The following is a 22523-nucleotide window of genomic DNA, read 5'->3' on the forward strand; positions in this document are numbered from 1 at the left end:
AGTGGTAACTTCATACCACTTTATTGTTGCTACATTCTGCCCATGGGCAGGTCTTTCCTATTTTCTGCCTCCTCTTAGGCCCGATTATATAAAACTCCCTGACTAAAGATCAACTTTGATCGTAGATCGAAAAGTGAACCGAGTTCAGACACTTCTTCTATTGTATAAAACTTTTCTGCGATCAAATTACCTTGGTTCAAATGCAATCTAAGTTCACGTGAAAAGGATTTGGCAACATCGCATAAACGGGTGAAATACGTGATGCGCGGACCATGTTATACAGGTTTGTTCAGTGTTGCCAATCTAGCGACTTTAACTCTTTTTCAACAACAATTTCTTTTAACTTTTATATTGCTTAAATAGGGATTTAGTGACCTTTTTAGCACCCCATAGTGACAAAATTTAATCGTTCCTTGTTGATAATGAGAAATCTAGCGACTTTACAACTACTTTTTGGCGACTTTCCGTATTACACTCTATTGGAGACAATGGTTTTTTTGTGCAGTGTAAATAATGGCGAACAATAAGAAGAAGGTTGACTGTTCTCCCAGTTGTTATCATGTTATGGTGTTTGATACTGCTAAACATAATAAAGCTTTATAAAACGACAATTTTCGTTTAGTAATGCAGTTAATTGAACATTTATGAATGTACCTATCATATCCATGAATAATTAATGGTTGTTATAAACATAATATAATTATAGGTTATGTTATTTGATACTGCTGAACACGATAGAGCCTTATAAAATATAAGAATGTGTATTATGGCAAGAGATTGAAAGAAATATATATAAATGTACCTGACATACCTATTAATATTAATAATAATGGATATTTTATTTGCACAATCTGTCACTCGTATATTTCAAACAGAAAAAAAATGACTGAACTTGGATCATCTAACTTAATCGTAGAAATTTCTTCAGTCAAAGTTGACTTTAGTTTGAGACAAATTAATCTCAGATTAGACTTTATACAACACAAAATTCCAAGTTCAGCTGAAACAAGGATTAATTTAACCTCTGATCTAAGATTAAATGGTTTATACAATCGGCCCTTAGTCTTCGCATATGATCCACATATCTTAATGTCGTCTATCACCTGATACCTTCTTCTGCCTCGAACTCTTCTCCCGTTCACCATTTCTCCCATTGCATCCTTCAGTAGGCAGTTTCTTCTCAGCCAGTGACCGAACCAGTTCCTTTTTCTCTTTCTGATCAGTTTCAGCATCATTCTTTCTTCACCTACTCTTTCCAGCACAACTTCATTTCTTATTCTGTCCACTTCACACTATCCATTATTATCCATATCCACATTTTAAATGTTTCTATTTTTATTTATTTATTGTATCTCCAATGGGGGTTAGTCCTATTTTACGTATGTATGTTAGGGCTATAGTTTTACACAAAAAAAGATAAGCATAAAGAGAAATGGAAAAGAAAATTAAATTAGCTTACGCGATGTAAACAAAACATAAACAATCCGTAAATTAGGCATTGCGATTGCAAAACAAACATCAGGCATCAATTTGAGACATACAAAAATTTCAACAACACACATACGTAACACAAATATACAGCTTTCCGTACCATACATCATAAATTAAGACACAATAGTCAGACAAACACAAACTATAATTACGACATTGCGACTAAATCAAGCATCCCATAACTATGACTCACATACATAACAAATCAAGCATCCGTTACAACACATACACTTCAACATAGTAACCACACTTTTAAAAGTTACAAATTTGGCTCCAAGAAGAATAAATAGGACACTGTTACTAATTACTATTCTTCTACAAGGTCTTAAATACATCTGTAATAAATCTGTGAAATTCCTTTAAGCAACATTGCTTCAGAAAAACTTTTGTTAACGGTGGTAAGAAAGTTGTATCGCACATGCTAAGATGGGTTTGTAGCCGGTATCTCTTGCGTTCTTGTAGCGGGCACTCGAATAACAGGTGGTCGACTGTTTGTGTGGGGTGTTCACTGGGACATGAAGATCCGTTTGGGATGTCAATTTTGAAACGTTCAAAATATGAATTAAATTTTCCGTGTTCAGTCATAAATTGCGTGGATATGTATGATGGTTCATAATTCTTTGCGGTTAGTCTGTCTTTAACTGTGGGAAAATATAGTGATTTTATGATTTGGCCATTTGTATACTATTTAATGTTTCTATTCGTTTCTCTTCACTTCGTCGTAATGTCCATGTTTCTGCCCCATACAATGCCACACTCCACACAAAGCACTTCACTAACCTCTTCCTCAGTTCTTTTTCCAGAGGTCCGCAGAAGATGCTCCTTTTTTCCATTAAAAGCTTCCTTGGCCATTGCTCTCCTCCTTTTGACTTCCTGGCTGCAGCTCATGTTACTGCTAGTGCATCCCAAGTATCTGAAGCTGTTCTCTTATTGCTGATATCCATATAATTATTTCTCCACATAGTAGCCCTGGCGATCAACACATCTCTCCCAATGCGAGACCAGTTTCTTGATACCGTCACTGTAGAATATTTCACTTTGACGACACAATCACATAAGGACAAGGGTCGTTTTGAAAATCAGTAACCATTAAGCTGCACCAATGGCGGTAGGACAAGATACCATTTGGTTCTGTAATTTTGTCAAAACAGTGCTTCAACAGATTGGTTTCAGAGATGTGGACAAAGGCTAAGTTGGAACTGTAAACCCATATATTCCATATAATAATAATAACAACAATAATAACAATAATAATAATAATAATAATAACAACAATAACAATAATAATAATAATAATAATACGTGGCTCTACAGCCTGTGAAGGGCCTAGACCGACCAGCCGGCTGCTGGCCTCACGCTCACATGCCAAAGCAGAGGTGGACGATCATCCAACCAGAATGGTATCGTGTGGTTAGCACGATGATCCCCCCAGCCGTTATAGCTGGTATTCGCAACCGGATTTTGCTACCTGTCGTAGCTCCCCACGTGCATCACGATGCTGGGTGGGCACCGGTCCCATACACTGGCCGAAATTTCATGAGAAAATTTTTCTCCCATGAGGACTCGAACCAGCGCGCATTCCGTAACGCGAGTCCTAGGCGGGATGCCTTAGACCGCGACGCCACGGCGCGGGACATTCCATATTCCAAACGTTATTTTCATATAGCCTACTTCAACATTTTTTGGAACTGTAAACCAAATATGTTATGCAAGAGGCCAATGACAAGAATATAGTGTTGGCAATAGCTGAAAATCGAATTTTGTTGACAAAGGGTCTATTGGAAATGGATACCTCATATTTCTCATGTTGGACACTCCTGACACGGATCACTGTTTTCGCATTACACGGCATTAACACACTCTTCAATTATTGTATGAAGTTTTGCCTCCATTCGGTGAACGAAAAGCAGCTACTTTTTATTGGAGTACTTTTAGAGTATGGCATGGCCGGGAGAACCGTATGTGTAAACTCCATTTTCTAACTTACGTCCGTTAAATGCGAGCGATATTAACTTATACACAGTAGTTGTACTCTGCTGAGCATCGGGACCGGGTCTGTAAGCAAGTTACCGTCCATTAAAAATATAACCTTGTAAGAGAAATTGTTTTGTTTTTGCAGGCATAATGGAAAAACTATTAGATACATGGCAGGCAATTAATTTCCTCGTAAATGTACAAGACCCGAGATCGGGAATTTAAATTTGGCTGCATGACACCGAGTTAATAATCGTATTATTGCTGCAACTGTGTCTGCAGTAATGTGCTTCATTTTAATTGTGTTGGTAACACTGCTCAGCGCTTATTAAGCTTGCTATGATCGCCCGTGTGTGTTTCTATGCATGTAATAACCCATTCATAGTACACGAGCTGATTTAAATAAAACTGACAGAATCTGTTTAAAAAGTCTACATGTTCCATTAATTTAATTTTTGTGGAAAGAGATTGCAGATACGTATATAGATATTCTTTTTTATTATTGTCTGCTGAAATTTAGCTTTTATTTTACTTTTTATTCTGCAGTCGTTTGTGTGAATCGTGGTGTGAAGGACAGACGAATTAATTAATTTACTGTTGTAGCTATTAAATTTGATCGTGTATTTGTCCACAAAGCAGTTTTCTTTGTGTGTCATTTATGTGTACAATAACAACGAAAAATTGATAATTTTTAATTTTTGTCCTCTCGTAAATGCAACATTTTAGTTATTTCAATTTCTGTTTCCACCGGTTATGGTGCATGCAACGAATAGAGTGCAGTACAATGCTTCGTTTAAACCATAATCGTGGGTTCCAGTTTCACTCCTGTCTAAGCTTACCACATGTCCCGTAAAAATCAGCACAATTCCCCGTTTTTTGGCCTAGGTTTCCGACGTTACCGTAATTTTTGTCGGGACGCGGAAAAGTCTCATATTTTGACCAAACTTTATTTCATACCGTAAAAATCAATAATTTCTCTAACTAATGTTTACTTCATAAATTAATGTTGAAAGTATTGTAGGGATTTGTATAAATGTTTGCAAATGTTTAATTTTGAAGTCAGGAAATATGATTGGTTAGACGCCACCTCATTTCGCAAAAATATAACTCATTAGTTGTTCTATTATGATAACAAATGATTGAAATAATTTTAATTTTGTCCTTTAAATGTGCAGAAATTTGAGCTGAACAAATGTAACTCCTCGTTCTGAAAAGGAATTTTAAAATGTTACATGTGTTCGGATCAAATTTCTGCACATTTAAGGGACAAAACTAAAATTCGTTCAATCACTGCTCTCTTAAACTGACTGAGCATATTGGAAATTAAATCAATGGCTTTCCCAAACACGCTATAAAATGTTTCGTATACTGTAAAACAATTTTTATCTGGGAAAGGAAGCAAAAACGAGCAAAATTGTACTAAACCATTTTGTTTGAAATATCTCAAAGAATAATTCCCTGAAATGAATGCCATTACTTACGGTTCATTCTGTATATAGTATTATTTATTTTGTTTTAATATGTTTCATATAACGAGGTTATATCAGTGTCGCCGGTGTGCTGGAATTTTGTCCGCGGGAATTCTTTTACATGCCAGTAAATCTACCGACATGAGCCTGTCGCATTTAAACACACTTAAATGTTATCGACCTGGGCCGGGATCAAACTCGCAACCTCGGGCACAGAAGGCCAGCACTGTACCGACTGCGCCACCCAGGCCGACTCTTTCTTTTGTTTCAACCTAACTTAATACATTTTTCAATAACTTCCAACTTCAATTTCCTTGATAGTCAAAGTGTTCCGTATTTTCATAAGACATTTATGGCAGGCTCACAGTGCTGTCTTCAGGCATGACAACAGAAAATTTTCACCCTCGCTGTTCGAAATGAAGAGTCCACTGCAAGAATGATGGATGTCATTTGGAATACATTTTGCAGGAGAAGAAATTGAAAGTTTGAAATGCTTAGCGCTCAAAGCTTAACTATGATTTTCCGATCATTACTGGACAATGACTATCAGTGTTAATGCCATATAACTCTCTATGCACATTCTATATGTCTTAAGCTATGCATTGAGAGTCTTGGTTCATTTTCTACAAGAAAGTGACATCCATCATTCTTGCAGTGGACTCTTCAAATGTAAGACACAATCTTTCTTCAGCTTAACAGGCCATACGTCGTTTTTTTTTCCAACGCAGTAGAAATACTGTGAAACCTCTCTTTACGGACACCCCTAAGATACGGACACTCCTCATATACGGACAGATTTTAATGTCCCAACTGAAATAATATAGAAATAATGATAAATTTAACTCTCGTTTATAGACACTCTCAAATACGGACACGGACAGCTGTTTTACTACAGTCCTAAAGCTTGCTTTATCTCCTGACTGCGACAGAACTTGAATTTCAAGACCTAATGTGTTACAAAAATAGAAAATTTAGTACAGAAATTCCTGAACATGAAAGAAGACAATAAGGATCTCGTAGGCTACCACTAGCCCAGCCGGCTACCTCTTGTTAGCTGGAAGCGGATGGATAAACAAAGTCATCAAATTTAACCTGTCTGATGGGTCCAAGGTTTGTGAGATCGTGAAATTGTATTCGACACATGATAGGGTTAGTAGGATTTTTATCTTCACTTCAATCAGCTGTTCTGTTTCGAGAGACATGACATCTGAACGTAAAGGTTAAGTTGAAAACTGTAAATTACAGTACTGCATAACTGTAGACCTAGAATAAAACTGCATGGTACAGTACTGTATTTTCCTGTTTCGGTCTTATATACTGTAGTTCAAAGTTAGCAAAGAATTTACTGTAGCATACTGTATTTAGAATTAAACTAGATTAATACATTTCATTTAAAGTGTAAAGGGATACATACTGCATATTATAAATTTACTGTTAGATTGGAGAGCCTCCCTCTCAATAAAGGACACCTCCCAGATGCGGACAGATTGTTACGTCCCTTCGATGTCCGTAAATGAGAGGTTTCACTGTATATTTTTTTTCTGTCCGTCTTGTGAAGTGCGGCTGTGTATTTCCAGTGGCACGTTTCTCCTCACAATTAGCGCTGATGGTAGAGCTTTGCGACTAAAGTAAGTTAATAAGTTAATCTGAGCGATCGATATGCTGTGTGAAGCAAGTCAAGTCTTGTCTGATTTTGTAACGCTGTTGCCGCATGCATGCACGTTGTCACATTCGCGTGAGACTTTTTTTTTACACGCGCAGTACATGATGCCTATCTACGAAATTGCTTTCCACTATCACCTGATCATGGACCATTAGATCTCGGAAGGGGATACATTAAAATTAAATCATTATCTGAGTCGCCTCCCTCCTCACGACCTATATTACATTACGGACAATAACACTTGCATTGCGCAATCCAACAGACGGCACAATTGAGTTTTTTTCTACTCTAAATTCCAGCGCATGATGCATAGAAATGTAATAACGTACCAGTAGAGAAAGTAATGAACCGGTGCAGAACTGAGATCACGATTCTGCTAAATAATTTGTTTAACCTTGGACCCAAGGGAAATTGCCGCGGGCATCTACGAATTTAGCTAACGTCTATACGTTTAGTCGCAAGCTATGTAATTTAGGAACTCGAATATTCTATCTTGGGAACTTCCAAACTTTTCGTAGACGTCATCATCCTCCTTCTTCTTTAGCATTTTATTTGAACTTCATCATTGTCGTCTTCAATGTTTTGAATCATTGCTATCCATGTTTTCTTTATTTTTGTCACAACAATCTTTTTGTTCATTTTCGTCATCCCTTTAGCCCTTAATCATAGTTTCTCCATAATTAACTTTATGTATTTAATTATAATTTTTTACTGCGAACTAATTACTTACTTTGGTTTTTAAGGAACCCGGAGGTTCATTGCAGCCCTCACATAAGCCCACCATCTGTCCCTATCCTGACTAATCCAGTCTATACAATCATATCCCACCTCCCTCAAGCCCATTTTAATGTCGGAATATGTAAGATAAGTCTTTCTTGTGTTAAATTTTAACGTACCTTGTTAACATGTTTCGACCTATTTTGGGTCATCTTCAGAACTGGTTGTTGTTGGTGTTGGCGCCTCTTGCTTCCTGTGTGGGCGCGTTCGTAGTGTAGAGTCAAAGAGTGTATGTATTTTGAAATTGAGTTGTGTGTTGAGAATATCGTTGGGGTGTGTTTTCGTGTGTCTGTATATTTCATATTGTTCTAGTGTGTTGAGTTTCTGGCTTTTTGGTTGAATGTGCAGTATTTCCATGTCACATTAGAACAATATGAAATATACAGACACACGAAAACACACCCCAACGATATTCTCAACACACAACTCAATTTCAGGACAAATACACTCTTTGACTCTACACTACGAACGCACCCACACAGGAAACAAGAGGCACAAACACCAACAACGACCAGTTCTGAAGATGACCCAAAATAGGTCGAAACATGTTAACAAGGTACCATACATATTCCGAAGTGATACAGTGTTAAAAGTTGTGTAATCAAGATGTATCCATTTTAATATTATCCTCCCATCTACGTGTCGATCTCCCCGAAGGTTTTTTTTCCCTCCGGTCCCCCAACTAACACTCTATATGAATTTTTGGATTCGTCCATATGTGCTACATGCCCTGCCCATCTCAAACGTCTGGATTTAATGTTCCTAATTATATCAGGTGAAGAATACAATGCGTGTAGTTCTGCGTTGTGTAACTTTCTCCATTCTCCTGTAACTTATCCTTCTTAGCCCCAAATATTTTTCTAAGCACCTTATTCTCAAACACCCTTAACCTCTGTTCCTCTCTCAAAGTGAGAGTCCAAGTTTCACAACCAGAACTAATTATTAAAGTCAACAATGGATGGTAGGGATACTAATATATTATATTCTTCCAGAGCCACTGAGAATACTGAACTCAATTTCAAGTTTATAGTACTCGTAACTTCCAGGGTGAAATTATAACTCATTAAAATTGTAAAGGTTCATATGGATGGCTCTGTATATTACGGCTACCATAATTCCAAACGTATTCAACGAACATTTCTCTATTACGTTGTTTCAGGATCGTGAATGCTATACGTGCAACCTAGAATATTAGTTTCGAAGATTATTACTTGAACACTGAATAAATATAGGAAATGCGTGTTATTATTCGGTTGAGAAGCTTTTATCATCGAGTCTGCTGTCAAAAAATCTGAAAGTTAGAATTTATAAAACAGTTATATTCCCGGTTGTTCTTTATGGTTGTGAAACTTGGACTCACACTTTGAGAGAGGAACATAGGTTAAGGGTGTTTGAGAATAAGGTGCTTAGGAAAATATTTGGGGCTAAGAGGGATAAAGTTACAGGAGAATGGAGAAAGTTACACAACACAGAATTGCACGCATTGTATTCTTCACCTGACATAATTGAGGAGCGTTTTTTCAAAACTCGATAAATGCAAAATTTGAAAAATTGAGTTACACACACCATCCATATAACCTATATGAGCTTCATGATCCCATACAATCATTTCTCTCTAAAGACGATATTTGCCTTACTTATAAATAGGGAAACTATGAAGTTTTTTCAAAACTCGATAAATGATCAGGAATAGATAAAGCAGAAGTCGATAAATGCAGTAAGTAAGGAAGAAGTACTCAAGTACTTCGAAATAACTGACGATGCAAGGGATTTCTACAAAGATGTGCTAGAAAGCAACTGAAAGTAAAAAAATAAAAGAAATAATGTTAAAATAAAATTTAATTTAGATTAGGTAAAAAAATGTTATACAGTTTAGCAACTTCATGATACATATTGTTTAGTTTAATGTATGCATTATTGTGTATCTAAAATAAATTATGTAACAATATAAAGAAAAAATGTTAAATTAAAATTAAATTACATAAAAATGTTATTCAGTTTACTTTATGTAATACATTGTTAGTTCAATGTATCCATTATTGTGTATCTAAAATAAATAATGTAAAAGTGTATGTCAAAAATCAATAAATATTGGAATTTATGCAAAAAAAAAAAACAAAAAATAGACAAAAGAAACAGGATTACATGAGCATCTTCCACTCACTACTTATCATTTTGAAAAAAACCTTCATAAATTGACATCTGATTTCAAATAGTAAACAATAGGCTGTAACAATTTTAATTACGCCATCTTCTTCATTTATTCATTGAATTACATGTGCTGAAATACACATATATTTTTAAATAAATAATTCTTGTCAAAAAACAAAAAACGCATTTTCTGAAAAAACTTGTTTTTGAATATATCGAGTTTTGAAAATACGCTCCTCATATTAGGAACATGAGATGGACGTTTGAGATGAGCAGGACATGTAGCACGTATGGGCGAATCCAGAAATGCATATAAGAGTGTTAGTTGGGAGGCCGGAGGGAAAAAGACCTTTGGGGAGTCCGAGACGTAGGTGGGAAGATAATATTAAAATGAATTTGAGGGAGGTGGGATATGATGGTAGAGACTGGATTAATCTTGCTCAGGAAAGGGACAAATGGCGGGCTTATGTGAGGGCGGCAATGAACCTCCGGGTTTCTTAAAACTCAGTAAGTAAGTATTATTTACTATACTGGTATAGCCAAATTCTTAGGAGACATTTATAGAACATATTCCATCTTAGCGTTACCTTGCTGACGAGTCTGAAATTTGCAGCGATGGTAATTCCGCTGCTAACACATTGAAATGCACGAGCCTTTCAAGAGCTCTCTTGTTTCTTCGTACTGAGTTTAATTAAGGTTAAAGTTCCTCTGAGGCGTCATACGTACAAGTATATCTGCTCAGCCGGATAAGATTGTACGTGTTCCTTCGAAAGATGAGACTAAATTAGATTCTCTTCAAAAATGGAGCTGAAATTTTTATCTGCAGTTAAGTTGGCGTTTGCGATATTTTCATACATTTTTATAAAGTAAATCCTACAAAGGATTGATGTACAAACTCCCCCAGTGTACGCATATCGTTCGGAACGAAGTTTTTTTTTAACACTGAAAGAATTTATGTTATATAATTTGAACCGGCAAAGGAAATTATGGGAAAAGGACTGAACGGATTTTTATGAATAACTCGCCAAGGATACGAGGAAAAATAGTAGTTTTTAGTGAAACGTCGATTTTTCTACTAAATTGTCATATTTTTTAAATATCAGACAAGGAGTACCAAATTAAGCCCTCACTGTGATCTTATGATATATCTCCTCCTCTTCCCTATGATTCACAATTGCAACATTATTCCGCGCCAGCGATACAAGCTCACTAGAATGTCATTACTTCAGTTTGTATCACTTCGGATTGCTGCTATTTCTCACACATTCAGTAGTCACACAAGTTAATTCAGCATTATTTAGTAGACCAGTATTGCTGGGTGGAAGCGCAAGATTACAATTCCTAAGGAAAAATCAAAAGGCATTACTACGAGTAATCAAATGAGAGGCCTATAATATTTTGTAGTCTTCCGATTACTTTAGCAAGGTCTCTTAGCAGGAAAAATAGTGATTCTACCCTCTACATTTCAAGGCAGTTCACGAAACATACAGCAGCTATACCAAGCGTGACATTTTTTTAACTCTCACTTGCAATCCGCAGTTACTTGAAATTTTTTTAGTAGGTTGTTTTACGACGCTTCATCAACATCTAAGGTTATTTAGCGTCTGAAAGAGATAAAGGTAATAATGCCGGTGAAATGAGTCCGGAGTCCAACACCGAAAGTTACCCAGCACTTGCTCATATTGGGTTGAGGAAAAACCCCGGAAAAACCTCAACCAGGTAATTTGCCCTGGCCGGGAACCGAACGACCTGAAATAGCACCTGCTTTACTCCCACATGAAAAACCCGCTTTTGGTCCTGACATTGTTACTTGCGTTTTCGCGTTGAAATTCAAAGAACTGAAGATGGATATGTTCAATAAAAAGCAGTCGACATAAAAACCATTAAGAGGAAACTTCTTAAGAGAGATATTTTTCACAAACTGACCTGCTACAGGTTCAAAAGTCCAGCGAGATAACCCCCTCTATTCGTGAAACGCACTATTACACCATAGGTTCATTAACCTACGAGTCAGATGGACATTGGTGGCTATGCGTTTCCACCTTCCTGCTGTAGTCTTGCTTCTAACGTCACTGAATACACGGTTGTCACGTCTTCCTTTCACAAGATTTGTTATCGAATTTCAATAAAAATTGCGGGCGAACCGTCAGTGTTACCCAACAAACCAATAAAGAAATCAGTTTTTGGTATTTTCTCTGCAAAATTCTCCAGAATTAGCTCTCCAATATCTCCCGTTTTTTCTGGAATTTTAAAATTGAACTAATAATGCTAGTTTTCTCAACACCTGTTCACAAAATACCGCACTAATACTGGCCTTTGATGTTTAACTCACTGTCCTGATTAATGTCTTGAAGGTCCCTATTTAAATTCCCCTCCACCCTGTATATGTAACGATAATATAAAAAGATAAATAAATAAATGAAAAAGCGAATATTGTGAAGGTGAGAGGTGACACATATTTTGTGATGCGTTTTATGCGTTTCGCAACGATTCAATTAATTTATCACGTCCATAAGATGCGACAGCTTTTCCTTTCTCCTACAATCCATACTCTTGTTAGTGACAAAAAGAGTGGAATGGATGTTGTCACGGAAATCCTTGGACGCCCTCAAATGCCACGAGCCGGTTGTTGTTTTGATTCCACCACAGGTGCTTTGTTTATACAGTTCAGACAATACTGATGCCACCATAGGTGCGTTGTTTATACAATTGAGACAATACTATTCGACATGTATTTCAGTAATAGCTACCTCGTCAATTAATGTGTCAGGTGACTCACCAAGAACCAAATAATAATAATAATAATAACAATTACTTACTGGCTTTTAAGGAACCCGGAGGTTCATTGCCGTCCTCACATAAGCCCGCCATTGGTCCTTATCCTGAGCAAGATTAATCCATTCTCTATCATCATATCCCACCTCCCTCAAATCCATTTTAATAGTATCTTTCCATCTACGTCTCGGCCTCCCTAAAGGTCTTTTTCCCTCCGGCCTCCCAAATAACACTCTATATGCATTTCTGGATTTGCCCGTACGTGCTACATGCTCTGCCCATCTCAAACGTCTGGATTTAATGTTCCTAATTATGTCAGGTGAACAATACAATGCGTGCAGTTCTGAGTTGTGTAACTTTCTCCATTCTCCTGTAACTTATCCCTCTTAGTCCCAAATATTTTCCTAAGCACCTTATTCTCAAACACCCTTAACCTATGTTCCTCTCTCAAAGTGAGAGCCCAAATTTCACAACCCTAAAGAACAACCGGTAATATAACTGTTTTATAAATTCTAACTTTCAGATTTTTTGACAGCAGTTTGGTGAAAGAATTTATCAACCGAATAATAACAGGCATTTCCCATATTTATTCTGTGTTTAATATCCTCCCGAGTATCATTTATATTTGTTACTGTTGCTCCCAGATATTTGAACTTCTCCGCCTCTTCAAAAGATAAATTTCCAATTTTTATATTTCCATTTCGTACAATATTCTGGTCACGAGACATAATCATATACTTTGTCTTTTCGGGATTTACTTCCAAACCTATCTCTTTACTTGCTTCCAGTAAAATTAATAATAATAATAATAATAATAATAATAATAATAATAATAATAATAATAATAATAATAATAATAATAGAAACTTGTAAATTTTAAATCCTCTGTGGGTACTTTGTACTGGGCTGCCAGAAACCAAATGATGTTGAACCAATCTGGTTGAGCATTAAATACATAATGGTAGTAATGATAATGATGATAATAATAATAATAATAATAATAATAATAATAATAATAATAATAATAATAAATACACTTCATTACTCTAAATTCAACACTGAAATGCAACGGATCTTTGACACAAGATCCTGATAATAATACTCAGTGCTGACTGTCGTTTAGAGCCAGACGGGTCCTGTTTTTGTGCTGCCAACAATTAAAGCTGAAAATGAAACCTAAACTGCTCTTTCGTACTCAAACTAAACTCTTCCGGTAAGTAGGGTAACCCACGGTGTAGTTTGCTCCGGATTCACTGTCTACAGCGCCGTTAAGAAAGTTGAGTGCTAAGAGAGAAGTTTGCTCTGTTGGAGAAAACCTTCGGTCAAATGGCTGTAGTTGTGAAATGTTAAGACTCCACAAAACTTTAGTCATTTGCCAGATATTCGTCTCTTTTCCGTACAACTTTCACTTCGACTCGTGACAGGAGCTACGGTGTGGCTGCCCATCCCCGAACCAGAGTGTAATTTAGGGTTCAAACCCATCGCAACGTTGCGACAGAAGATAACCACAGTCCTGGCTGGAGTCGTTAGCCGGGATCAATCATAAGAAGTGTAAGAAAGAAACAAAAAAAGATCACACCGTTGTTGAAGAACAGCATTAAATGACATACAAATAATTGTGAGAACTTAAATTTAAAACTATGAAAAAGAATCTATTTCTTGTTCCACATAAGCGAAACAAAACACGAGTTTCATTAACAATCTACTATCGGTCTTACTAATAAACCATGTATAGTTTTTATACCAGACTTATGCAGAGTTGAGACAGAAAACGTTACTAATAAACCAGATATAAGGGATGGATGTATAAACAGTCTGTAACTATACAATAGGAATTGCTTTGCAACCCCTTCTTTAAGCGTTGTATATAGAGAAAAAATGGCCGCCCCTCTAACAGCTGTTCATATCGACTGTCATTTTATGATGATGGTTGCCTAGTAACCAAAGAAGAACAAACCAAAGAGCACAGAATAATTAGAATAACATTGCTGTAGCTTGTACTCTTTGACCAAAATATAGTGTGATAATCGATCAGAGCCAGTTGTACTATCGATACTTGACACGGCACACTAGAGCGCTCTACCGGATGCAAGAGAGAACCTCAGATATTCTATTACCTTTCGTAATGAAGTAATGACGAAACTATGACATAGCTGTGTAGCAGTTATACTGGTATACACGACGTATGTAGTGATTATTAGTAAGGAATTTACACACGACTTATAAATGAGCTACTCATTGTATAAGTATAGGACAGTTAAACGTCTATATACAGAGATTTTATTAGTAAGACCGTATAAATACAAGAACTTGAAGTATTTAGTTAGCAACTTGGAGTAGCAAAACATTTCATCATTCTATATTAAAGGCCGAGATTTCTATACCAGACAGACTTAATGGATTTTACATCTTCGCCGCTTTCGACCTTTATTCTCTTATTCAGTGACAATGAATTTGCTAGAGAAGGACGTTTGGATTAATTCAGATGTAAAAGTCCTCGAAATCATCATACACGCTGCAGTTTTTGAGGTAGGTATTTCAGCTAGACTTCGAGTGTGTGTAAGGGAATGGCATAAATACGCTCTCAAGCATCACATAAACACTGTCGGTATCAATAACTTTAACGGCAATATTTTTCCGCACAGTTTAACAATTGTTAATTCCGTAATAGTAACCCAACATTGTAAATACCCCGTGATATACCTCTGGTAAAACACGGGTTGTAAATTTATTTTATTGATAAATAAAAAATATAAAAAAATTCTACACGCAATATATGGAAAATGTCTGTTATTATTCGGTTGAGAAGCTTTTGTCATCTAGTCTGCCTTCAAAAAACTGAAAGTTATAATTTATTAAACAGTTATATTACCGGTTGTTTTGTATAGTTATGAAACTTGGATTTTCACTATGAGAGAGGAACAGAAGTTAAGGGTGTTTGAGAATGAGGTGCTTAGGAAATTATTTGGGGCTAAGAAAGATGAAGTTACAGGAGAATGAAGAAAGTTACACAACGCAGAACTGCACGCATTGTATTCTTCATTTAACATAATTAGGAACATGACGCTTGAGATGGGCAGGGCATGTAGCACGTAAGGACGAATTCAGAAAAGCATATAGAGATCTGTTAGTTGGGAGACCCGAGAAAAAAAAACCTTTTGATAGGCCGAGATGTAGACGGGAGGATGATATTAAAATGGTGAGAAAGGTGAGATATGATGGTAGGGACTGGATTAGGATTAATCTTGTTCAAGATAGAGATCGATGGCGGGCTTATGTGAGGGCGGCAATGAACCTGCATGTTCTTGAAAACCATTTGTAAGTAAGTATGTAACAGTATCGCATTATACCTTAAGAGCAGGTCCTTCCATATTTTTAATGAATGGCCTTTTACCATATATTTGCTTTATATTTAATTTAATTAGAATCTAAGTTCACCCCCCCCCCCGCCGGGTTAAACCTGCGGAGGTACGACTGCAGCCATATACCCTATTCTATCGTCAAGGTTATGTTGAATTTGTGCTTGTACAATATTTCACTACTGTGCATGTACATATTCATACTACAAGTAATCTGTACTGTAAAACTTTGTATCCAGGGAAGTTCAAAATGAGGAGTTTAAGCTAACAGAATAGGAGGCTCTACAGGCCTACATTTGTAGCAGTTGTACAAATGCTCTAGAACAGCGTTTCTCAAACTTTTCTGAAGTGGGGACCACTTTTTTAAGTCAGAACAGTTCCGCGCACACCTTAATATTGTTCACTTCGAAAGCAAATTTATCATTTATGTAGCATATTTTAATGTGAATATACTTACATTTTAATGTAGAAATAATTAATTAAAATTAATTTAATTCAATTAATTTTATGTTAGTATTAACTAATTGTCTATGCGGTTGACGTGAATATGTTAGGAGAAAATCCACAAACAATTAGGGAAAACACGGGAATTTTACTGGAAGCAAGTAAAGGGATAGGTTTGGAAGTAAATCCCGAAAAGACAAAGTATATGATTATGTCTCGTGACCACAATATTGTACGAAATGAAAATATAAAAATTGGAAATTTATCTTTTGAAGAGGTGGAGAAGTTCAAATATCTTGGAGCAACAGTAACAAATATAAATGATATTCGGGAGGAAATTAAACACAGAATAAATATGGGAAATGCCTGTTATTATTCGGTTGAGAAGCTTTTATCATCCAGTCCGCTGTCAAAAAATCTGGAAGTTAGAATTTATAAAACAGTTATATTACCGGTTGTTCTTTATGGTTGTGAAACTTGGACTCTCACTTTGAGAGAGGAACATAGGTTAAGGGTGTTTGAGAATAAGGTGCTTAGGAAAATATTTGGGGCTAAGAGGGATGCGGTTACAGGAGAATGGAGAAAGTTACACAACGCAGAACTGCACGCATTGTATTCTTCACCTGACATAATTAGGAACATGAAATCCAGACGTTTGAGATGGGCAGGGCATGTAGCACGTATGGGCGAATCCAGAAATGCATATAGAGTGTTAGTTGGGAGGCCGGAGGGAAAAAGACTTTTGGGAAGGCCGAGACGTAGATGGGAGGATAATATTAAAATGGATTTGAGGGAGGTGGGATATGATGATAGAGAATGGATTAATCTTGCTCAGGATAGGGATCAATGGCGGGCTTATGTGAGGGCGGCAATGAACCTCCAGGTTCCTTAAAAACCAGTAAGTAAGTATTAACTAATTAAGTTAATGTTAATAGAAGAAAATTTCTTATATCGTCATCTGCAAGAAGAGAAATAAAAAAATAATACAGAAACCTGCTCGATTTTCAACAAGTAAAGATGGCATTCTGCATGTTCTATTATTGGTCGTATACTGCGTGACCATTTCAATGTGCAAACTTTTAAGAAAGTTATAAATACATGTAAAGGTTCGGTACTTTGGTCCTGTTATGAATTCGGGTGGTCCTGACTGGGTTACAGGCACGGCGTCAGATGTGCAGGGAAAAGACAGCGAGAAACACCACGTTCATAGTGCTTTAAATCCCTCTTTTTTCCTGAGAGTAGAGTGGGAAGTCGATAGACGGGTAGGGTAAATAAATTTCATAAAATGTCAGTACTGGGAGAAAAAGTGAAAGGCGATTGCCATGTGTCATTTACAAACTCTGAGATTTTCAGCTATAGTGTGATACACAATTCGTTTCAATTTTATTTTTTCTCCTGTCTTTTTTGAAGGACCACAAGGGCAGACCTCGAGGACCACAGGTGGTCCGCGGGCCATAGTTTGAGAAACGCTGCTCTAGAAGATAGACGTAAATACGATTCTGTTACAAATTATAGCATTGTCTTCTCAATTGAAGCAGAATGACGCTTATAAAATGTTAACCAGAAAATCTATGTACTACGGATTTCGATAGCCGTCTATATTTGACGTTTTAATGTGAAACCCGATACACTGAATGCTGGAAACTATCTTATGCTGCAAGTACAGGAGGGGAATAAATTATACAAATGTCCATCAAAACAGACAGAACAAAGGCCAGAGCGCAGTGCAATTTACTCCCGTATACGAGTATGATAGTCCCTCCCGCCTCCGGAGTTGAACCATCAATTTCCAGGTGTGGGGATAATGGTGTGTATATCGGGCAGGGGAAGCAGTTCGATTCTTCCAACTGAGAGGTCAAAGTGCTAATCACGGTGTCACTCGGCGGTGTAAGCCTGCACACAGTGCTCGTGGCGATGTTTAATGACTGGCACCACGCTCCAGTGCAGTCCTCGACTCACTTTCAAGACTACTGCATCTGTACTCTAGAAACATTTTAACAAAACTTACAGTACTGCCCCTTATGGGAGTTGCGCCGATGCCACCCGCAATGCATTCGACAGTTAAAGAAACTTATTTTGTTCATTCATAGCCCAGATTACAAAATTCATCAAATGGAATGAACAACCTATTTACTTACTTACAAATGGCTTTTAAGGAACCCGAAGGTTCATTGCCGCCCTCACATAAGCCCGCCATCGGTCCCTATCCTGTGCAAGATTAATCCAGTCTCTATCATCTCATCCCACCTTCCTCAAATCCATTTTAATATTATCCTCCCATCTACGTCTCGGCCCCCCTAAAGGTCTTTTTCCCTCCGGTCTCCCAACTAACACTCTATATGCATTTCTGGATTCGCCCATACGTGCTATATGCCCTGCCCATCTCAAACGTCTGGATTTTAAGTTCCTAATTATGTCAGGTGAAGAATACAATGCGTGCAGTTCTGTGTTGTGTAACTTTCTCCATTCTCCTGTAACTTCATCCCGCTTAGCCCCAAATATTTTCCTAAGCACCTTATTCTCAAACACCCTTAACCTATGTTCCTCTCTCAGAGTGAGAGTCCAAGTTTCACAACCATACAGAAGAACCGGTAATATAACTGTTTTATAAATTCTAACTTTCAGATTTTTGGACAGCAGACTGGATGATAAAAGCTTCTCAACCGAATGATAACACGCATTTCCCATATTTATTCTGCGTTTAATTTCCTCCCGAGTGTCATTTATATTTGTTACTGTTGCTCCAAGATATTTGTATTTTTCCACCTTTTCGAAGGATAAATCTCCAATTTTTATATTTCCATTTCGTAGAATCAGTCCTTTTCCGAGGCTTATTGTAGGAATTCGTAATAAGCTGTTTTTTACCGTGATGGGTTGTTAGCCCTTCGCCCAACCCCCAAGCTGGAGGACCACCCCTTATCGGCTGTCCACGACTGCTTATTCAATATATTCGCAGCTACCCTCCATATCTGGAGGCCGTCTCCTTTATCCGCAACCTGAGGACTCGCCATGCCGTGGTGAATGAACAACCTATAGGCCTACTTATTTTGTTAGTGGAATGTTAAATGTTATGTTTTATTTAACGACGCTCGCAACTGCAGAGGTTATATCAGCGTCGCCGGATGTGCCGGAATTTTGTCCTGCAGGAGTTCTTTTACATGCCAGTAAATCTACTGACATGAGCCTGTCGCATATAAGCATACTTAAATGCCATCGACCTGGCCCGGGATCGAACCCGCAACCTTCGGCATAGAAGGCCAGCGCTATACCAACTCGCCAACCAGGTCGACCTTGTTAGCGGATCCATCATCATTTGTTTTTATATTTTAAGAGGTTATGTGCGTCGCAGCATTTCCTGAAGAAAACTACCCAGTCATCCTGGATTTCGTCTCTTTGTATAGGCAATTCCAAAAATAACAGTGCCGTATTAATTCATAAATATATTAATGTATTTTGTTGTTTCTTTATTTCAATCATTTATGTCTTCATACAGAGGAAGTAGGTTGTGGGGTGTTAAAGCATCAGATGAACTTTAGGAAAGATTCACGTGGAACGTTTTTATCGTGTGAAAGCTTCGCAAAGTATTAAACTGCATAATTTTAATTTGACTATTACACTTTTACTACGTCATATTACTACTACTACATAAAACGGTACGAAAGGATGTCTTTCAACCAATCATGGCTGCTTATCACACAATTTTATCGCTTCCCTAGCATTTGTTTGTTTTTATCACTATCCTAGCATTTGTTTCTTTGTTTGCCAACATTTCAAACTGCAAATTCTGTACGGTAGTATAAAACATGCTTTGCGATCGTCATTTGTTTACAGCATAAACAGTCAACTGAAAATAGCGGCTCCGTTCAAACGTTTTGGTGAAGCTAAGATTAGTGAAATAGAATTTCAGTAAGTCAGTATTTTATTGTATTAGAGTATTATTAGAGTAGTAATACTTTATTTCTTTTAATCCTGTAATAGTCGGTTAAATCCCACTCGAGTTTTGATTTCCTCTAGATAAATCAAAACCTCTAGTGAGATTACTGTTGAAAATATTATTCGTACACGAATGAGGGTGATTAATGAATGTGGGTAGTATAAAGACGGAAATAGTTAAACATATCTAATTTCTAAAGTACTTGACTCTGATATAATTTTTTTTAAGTTTATTTCTACACGCTTTAACGTCTGTGGTCATATCGGGAGTTTAGAATTAGTGGGTATATCGGTAGGCCGTGTTTACTGTTGTTGAGTTCCTGTTTCTACTGTGCATTGTAAATGGCTTGTGTTCATGTAACTGATTTGAGATTTTTTATTAATGTTTATGATATTGGTGATTGAGACGGTGATGAATAATGGCATGTAAATTCCCACTTCGACATTTGCCTTTGTGACTGAGGGTAACTATGAAAAACCCCAGTCAGATTGGTCGGCCAGGGGATTTGAACCAGAGACCTCCCGAATGCGAGTCTCAAGTCCTACCGTCTGGACCAACTTTCTCGGTAACTGTGATATTAATTTCCAAAATGAAACCAATTCTCTGTAATGACATAATATTATTATTCATTACAATTTCAAACAACTCATTGCTGTCGTATTGATGTATGAATCATTTTGACTATCAAATACATTATTGTCTCAGTACTAGGCCTAAGCACTAAAATGATAAAGTAGTTGACGAGAAGGCTCCACTTTGTTAAATTTAAATGCGAGGAGTATAAAGACAGAAATTATAATACATATTAAACTTTATTTCATCCATATGCATCCATGCTTATAATAATAATCATCAAGAACAAAACACTTCACGCAGTTATGAATCCCCTATCACTTTTGTTTCCGTATTCGATCTTCACTTTCCCCGCCTTTTCCTTACCATCTCCCTTGTTTCCCTTTTCTCTACCCTTTTTATTTTCCTCCTGACTTCCTATTTTCTTGCTTTTCTATTCTTGTCTCTCTTTTCTTTTTCTTGCTAGTCTCTTTCTACCTCTCTTTATTCTGTCTTTCTTCTCTTTTCTTTCATATCTTTAATCTTTTACTCTCTCTTATCGTTTCTCCTTTTTTCCTTGAGTTCTTCTTCCGTCTCCTTCTTCCTTGCATTTCCTTCCCCTTCTCCGAAAAACGAACATGAAATTTAAGTATACACTTGACTATTATACTCCACACCTGTGGAGCGCATCTGGCCGCGAAACCAGGTGGCCTGGGTTCGATTCTCGGTCGGGGCAAGTTACCTGGTTGAGGTTTTTTCCGGGGTTTTCCCTCAACTCAATATGAGCAAATGCTGGGTAACTTTCGGTGCTGAACCCCGGACTCATTTCACCGGCATTATCATCTTTATGTCATTCAGACGCTAAATAACTACGATATTGATAAAACGTCGTAAAATAACCTACTTAAAAATGGATTATTATACACAAAGCTTAGGAACTGGCCTTGAAGTAAATCTTGACAGAACCAAATATTTTGTAACCATTCGCAACTTAAATATGAGTAATAACATCTAAATTGGTACAGATATATTTCGTGGAAAAGTAAATAACTAAAATGTAGTCATTCCTTCTTTATACAACTGCGTGCACTCCAATCTGTCATTACACATGTTAACAATGTATGCTATTTTCTATTTCGCCACATAAATACTGGTACATCTGTCATTTTCTCTGTTAACCTTAAAACCTCTCAGTTTAAACATTTCTGACTTTATCCTAGTAAAACCAGTTCTAGCATTTCTATCGCAATCATTATAATATATGTTTCTCTGCTCCATACAGTTGTAACTTTCCTTTAATTTTTTAGTGAAATTTTGTTATTCATGAAAACTAAACATTTGTTTTAATAATAATAATAATAATAATAATAATAATAACAATAATAATAATAATTTATTTATTTAATCTGGCAGAACTAAAGCCAGTATATAATAATAATAATAATAATAATAATAATAATAATAATAATAATAATAATAATAATAATAATAATTTACTTTTTCCATCTCTGTTTCTGTTCTCTTGTTTCTCTTTTACTCCCTTGCTCGACTTTACTTTCTTTCTTCAGGCAGTGCTTCCTTTCACCTTCCCTCTTCTTTCTTTTCCATATTCCTACGTTCTCTTCCATCGTCCTTTGGCGTCCCTTGCTTAGCGGTAGTCAGGTTTTCGCTTTTAATTTTGTCTATTCATTTGTCACTTGTATGCAATGGAGGGGAAAAGGAACTGTCATTCTAATCCATTATTTTCTGGCTAAGTTGCCTCATGAGTGATACCTTAAACCTATTAATGGCATTATGAGATTCTAACCTGTCTTCAGACAGTTGACTAAACAACAACGTTAGACGTGTGGTCGAGAGGTCGTGCGGTATGCACCACGTAGAGGCCACATATAATACAAGTCAAACTTCCGTACTTGGAAAATTCGAAAGCAGGA

At 36.8% G+C, this 22523-nt stretch overlaps 1 protein-coding gene across 6 annotated transcripts in view; it reads left to right on the forward strand.

Annotated features, from left to right (window-relative positions):
* Positions 1–22523, forward strand: part of Eph (Eph receptor tyrosine kinase) — a 1260465-nt gene that overhangs the window by 1007152 nt on the left and 230790 nt on the right. The window lies entirely within an intron of this gene.

The sequence above is a fragment of the Periplaneta americana genome, chromosome 15 (genome assembly GCF_040183065.1).
Source record: "Periplaneta americana isolate PAMFEO1 chromosome 15, P.americana_PAMFEO1_priV1, whole genome shotgun sequence".
Lineage (NCBI taxonomy): Eukaryota > Metazoa > Arthropoda > Insecta > Blattodea > Blattidae > Periplaneta > Periplaneta americana.